This window comes from Pangasianodon hypophthalmus, chromosome 14 (genome assembly GCF_027358585.1).
Source record: "Pangasianodon hypophthalmus isolate fPanHyp1 chromosome 14, fPanHyp1.pri, whole genome shotgun sequence".
NCBI classification, from domain to species: Eukaryota; Metazoa; Chordata; class Actinopteri; order Siluriformes; family Pangasiidae; genus Pangasianodon; species Pangasianodon hypophthalmus.
In genome coordinates, this window is record NC_069723.1 from 16,275,825 (window position 1) to 16,282,044 (window position 6,220).

A 6,220-nucleotide genomic window follows, 5' to 3' on the forward strand; every position below is an offset into this window, starting at 1 on the left:
AACCAAAAGTTAGCGACTAACTAGTACTGTCTCTATGCCAGGTGTTTAGTTAGATTGCTCGCTAGTTAATTTGGAGCCTTATTTTCGGTCATGTCAAGACAAGAAACAGGTTGAACAGTGAATATGTTTTTTATTTTTATTTATTTATTTATTTATTTTACAATTTGACTATGACAAATTAATCATCTCTTTAATTTCCAAAGGGTTCTTCATATGTTTAACATTTTTTATTGATATTTAGTGATATTAGCATGCTAATGTAAACCAAATGGTACAGCGTTGGCTAGCTGCAGTGCTTGGAATAATTTCACTCTGTGCATCTGTATTATTTTTCAGGTATTATATGGAAATATTTTGTGGTGTCATGTTAAATAGCCAAACTCATGTTGAATGTAATGGAAAACAGATAATTTCTCTCCAAGTGTGTCTTAAGCGATAGTAGCTATGGTTAAAGGCTAGCTGGAGAGAAAAACCTGACTTTGGGGCACAGCTGATTTAGCTTTAGTGACACCCACAAAACACCATAAAAGGCAAATCTCACAATTTTAACTGCAAATTTGAGACACATATTTCATTCAGGAATTCACAAAACACTGTGCAAAATGAAAGTCAAGGTTATCACCCAGTTTGCTGTTATTTTTTCTTACAGAAATGTAATGCCCTGCTCAAAAATCCAGCTTGGTCTACCAGCTGGTCTCCTAAATGGAGAAACCATCCTCCTTGAATTCTTAGAGCAAACTGCACTAAATCTTACATTAATGCAGCTCAGCCACTGCAACGCATCAGCTACTGTAGACACACACCAACTCCTCCTTTTATAGGGTGCCATTTCTTTTGTCCTAATTGAATGGCTTGTATTATTTATCTTAATTTATGGGTTTGTTTCCGGATGACTTTCTTTTAAGCCATTAATATGAAATGACTGCGTTTCACAAAATTTTCATTAAATTTCTAGAAATATGGAAAATAAATGGAAATAAATAAGTAATTTAAACTTGACAAATCTGAGAACTTGACAACATGCATACATGAATACATTTCTTGTGTAAAAGCTCCACTGATCCATTCTTTCTTGCTTGCTTGCTTGCTTTCTTGCTTGCTTGCTTGCTTTTCTAAGCAGAGACCATGACTGATGGGCTCAAATGGGAAGCTGTTTATTCAGTAACAGAACATATTTGGTGTGAAAGTAGTTTATAGTGAAAAAACCCTCCAAAAAGAGTGCATTAATCTTCAAAGTAGACATCTTACTCTGAGTGGACTGCCTCATAGACAGTACTGCAGGGGGAAGATGAAATTGATTCCTAAATTGGAAGGTGTTTTTCAGTACTTCAATATAAGAAAAAAAGTGCACTTTAATATAAGAAAAAAACAAAAACAAAACAAAACTGAAACTACATGTGCCTGCAGGTGATTTTCACTGCTTTGCTGGGGGATCTGTTGTCTTCCAAGCTGGTGATTTTGCTGTCAGTAGGGCTTGGTTCAGCCATAAGGACTGTGTTGACTAGGAATCACCACTAGGCGGCTCACTTGTCTCGTATTAATTCCTTTGTAGGGGTGGAATTTTTCTCTTTTAGGGCCATTTTTTAATAGGGTTAGATAACCCTCATAGTAAACCAAGTGGTTATGGTTTTAGATGCTTATTATTGAAGTATTTCAAAGATGTAGATAATCTGAATAGGCTTAATTTTAGCCATTTAAAATAGTTTAATCAATAAGGTTACAGTGAAACAATTATGAAATGAAAGTAAATAGCCATCATCTGTTATTATGAAAATCTCCTACTGCCAGCTTCCAGTATGCTGCTTACCACCCTAGACTATTTGGCCAGCTGGTCTTTTAAACAGTAATGATTAATATCTAAAATACTTTATTTTAGATAATATTGTACAGCCAGTGCGTGTCTCAGGCATTTCAGTCTCACCTGAAATGTTTCTTTAAATTGAGAATGAAAAGAATTTTTTTCTTGTCCATTCAAGTTCCATAAAGGTGTGTCTCACTTCTCAGCATGACTTTGTCTAGTCTCAACTGTGCACCAGTTGAATTCAGACGCAGACGAGCAGACAGTTGAGGCACACCATGATCAGACTCACCCTGTTGTGCCTCGAAGCCACCATTGATTGTCTGGGTGATTGTGGTCTTTTGATATTGATACCTGCACTGATGGCAAAAAATGCACTATTGATCATTTGAAAGTAAGATTGTCAAATTGATGAATGTCTTTATAAAGGGGTTTAGCACACAGCTGCTGAAGCCGTAAGTGGGCATAGCCTAAACTATGATTTTAAATGAGGCCCTGAAGACAGATATTGTGTGTGTGTGTGTGTGTGTGTGTGTGTGTGGGTGGTGGAGAGGGAGGAGTATCAGCCAAGTTTTGGTTATAAAAAAAACAAAGCAACTTTGAACATCTTGTGGAGCATTTCTTTAAAATGTAAAGAAACATGACTTTGCCTCGAGAAAGCCGACCATCAAAAGTCAGTTACTGGCAACAAAGAGCTCAAGGGTAACTCTGAAGGAGCTGGAGAGTTCCAGAGCTCAGACAGGAGAAGCTGTTCACAGGCAACCATAGACCAGACATTCCACAAGCTGGGCTTTATGCAAGAGTGGGGAGACATGTGAAGTCCTATTGGAAGTTTACCAAAAGTTTACCATGGCACAAAACACTACATTTAGTGGAAACCCAACACTGCCCATCACCCTGAGAACATCATTCCAACAGTGAAGCATGGTGGTGGCGGCATCATGTTGACCATTACCTTTGGCCTCTTGGTTGTTTCTATGAGTTTACCCGACTCACTTTACCTCAGTGATGGTAGACAGCCTCCTTTGGGCTGGTGCAGTTGTGCCATATTCTTTCTATTTTTCAAATAATGGATTTAATGTTGCTCTGCAGGATGTTCAATGTTTGGGATCTTTTTTTTTATTTTTTTTTAAATAAACCCTGCTTGATAGTTTTCCAGAACTTTGTGTTTGACTTGTTTTAATAGCTCCTTATTTTTCATGATGCTTCACAGAACAGATGTATTTAGTTCGAGATCAAGTGACACTTTAACTGCACACAGGTATGCTCCATTCAACTAATTATGTGACTTCTGGTGGCAACCAGTTGCACAAGAACTAATTTAACAACAATGAGGATTAATACTCATGTAATCACAATTTTTATGTATTTTCTTTGTAAACAATTTTGCAGATTATATGGATTTCCCCTCATTTCAATATTATGGGCTATTTTGTGTTGATTCATGACATATAATCCTAATTAAATCCATTTTAGTTCCAGGGTGTAATACTACAAAATATTTCAAGGGAGTGAGTTCAAGGGGGTGAATACTTATGCCACTGTAAATTCTTTACAGAAAATAATCAAAGAAATATTCCAAAGGTTTTTTTTTCCAATCTACTTTCAAAGTACCACATACCACAAAACCTTACAGAACGCAACAATAATCAGAATTGCTTTTTAGTATTTGGTTCCGGCATTTGAAAGTTAGATAAAACTACATAATGACTTTGATAAGAATTTCTCCTGTCTGTCCCAACCTAAGTCATTCACTATTAGAGCTTAGTGGTTTTAGTTTTTTGTGTTATATAGCTGCATGCTTTAAGTATGTATTAGTAGAATTTAACAACTTACCTTAGGCTTCTAGTTTCAGTGAGTTTCGTACAAACAGGTTTTCCTCAGCACAGAGAAACGTGTCAAAATTATTGAGCATGGTAATCGCACATAAGCTACAGAGGCAGTAGATAAAGATTAGGCTGGAAAGCTGCTGGAGTATTCCTTTAATGGCTTCTTCTTGCAAAAGCCCAGTGTCAGTTGCCACACAGTCTGTAAAATTGATCTGAATTATACAATTTTAGTTTGTTGCCAGTTTTAAGAAAAACAGAGGAACAACTTTTAATTAAACAAGCTTATACCGAAACATTCTCACTTCTTGCTTTGATATGCATCGATTAATAGAATATGTCTTCAGGTCAGTAGTTTTTGCCACCTGATTGGCCTACCAGCTGTGTGGCACAGATTACTCAGTCTGCTAATATGTTAACTGATTGCATTTCCTGATGTGGAAAAGAAATGCAATTATTAGTAAGTGTATGAGCAATGTGCTTGTTTCTTAGCATGATTAATTATGCTGTTTAATTCTGAGATCCACCGCAGCCCTGCTGTAATTTCCCAGTGGTCTTCTCGTGCTTATTTATTTATTTATTTCACTCTCATTTTGTAATGAGCCATGAATCCAAGCGCCAAGTTCACTCTTGGGACTTGGGAGTAGAAATGATTGCAATGACCAGATATTCAAAACACCAATATGGATGCCTGGCACATACTGTAGGATGCTATACTGAGAAGCACGGAGCAAAGAGAGCACACCTAGTCTTCTCTGAGACAGCTTCTTCTTCGAGTTCTGATTCTTGCACTTCTGTGCCTTCCATGGAATATTGAATAAGGTTGCCATGCTGTTTTGAGCTTATGCGAGCAGCGCCGTGCATTGAAGCGGTCCCTGCAAATGTCCTGCCTGGATTTCCAAAGCCCTTTGCACGCATGCACTTGACAGTTCCAGGTTAGCTTTTCTTTCCCCTCCTCTGGTCCCAGGGCTCCTGTGGAGGATAGAGGAGAGATCCAGGCCTTTGAGCCCCAAAGCCTGGCCTTAATCCCCACCATCGATCGCCCTGAGAATTTCCTCCAGGGCACAGCGCGCTGCCCATAGCTCCAAGCTGCAGTGTACCTATGCAGTTCTTCTCTGACTGACTTCTGACATAGTCTACAGACTTTTGCTCACCGAGCAGATTTTCTTTTTCTCAGCAACCTTTTCTCCTCCACTGAGAGTGATCAGAATTTTACGTTTTGTTACGTTCAGAGTTACACTGTCTAGAAGATATATAAGATTGCAAAAGCTGACAATGCACTTTCTGCTTAGAACTTTTGCATTTATTGTTTGTATTTAAGGCTAGTATTCATGTGTTTTATTAAGATATATTTGGCACTTTAAGCGACAGTGTACCAGAAATGCTAATGTTAGCTTTCTTTTTTAACGGTACACTCACTGTATGTGGCCAAGATTTCATGCTACTTGCATGGAGAGGTTGCCTAACACCAACACCAACACCTAATGACTTGCTCAAAGAAAGCTAGTTAACACTCTTAGTTCTATACTACATCCATTGTCAAATGCAACAAATGAGATAAGTTGATTTATAAAGGTGTCAGGGGAAGTAACCCTACTTGATATTATCACTACAGTATGTGATTATGTCTAGAAATTGCACAATAATAATATGTGATCGCATTTGAAAAATAAAACCCACATATCCAACTTGTGGAAAAATTAACATGTCAAAATACTGTAGATGAATCATGTGAAACATAATTCATGTGGAATCATGACTTAAATGATTATACACATGCGAAGTGAGTGTGAGTTTTCTGTAAGGATTCCCACCAATATGAGAGACGACTGTAACGGTCATACTGATCAGTAAAAGTTGCTGCATCATCATTCTGGAACCAATATCATCACGGCACACAATTTTAATTCCGACAGGGAAGAAATGCTTGGATTAATCTGATCTGATTAGTGCTGATCAGCCACTGTTTACAAACTCATGGTGGGTCTATGGTGGGTCTATGATTTAGAAGGTTAGTCAAATGGCCTCCTGCTGTGAAAGTAGGTGATTCTTGGCCATGTATGGAGACAAAAGACACAAGACTCTCTAACGAAGTCTGGCTTTTAAAACTAATCAAATTACTGCCTGCATCTCCTCAATGATCCACAGCCACAAAAGATACACAGTCTGAAATATTCTATTCACTGGTTGGTCTGCGTTATATGATATTGCACATTGTGTGATGCAGTGTGTGTAACCAGAAAAAAAACTTTTAAAATCATGTATAAAAAATACTTTTCATGTGGTATCATTACTGGTCAGCAGAATGCAGCAAATAAACTGGGCAGAATGATGATGCATAAGACTGCAGTGCTCTAAAAACATACACTTTCTCCCATAACATGTTAATAATTCATTAACACACCAGAGTGCAAGGTTATGCTGGGAGAGTTTGAACTTGGAGAAACATATACATTCACCTCCAGATGTGTTACATGCAAGAACTGATACTCAGTGAAAAATAATGCAGTATGTAATTATAAAACTTCTTAACTTATTTACTTTGAAGACATTTTAGTCCAGAGTAGAGTGAACTGATCTAATGTTTGCCATACCT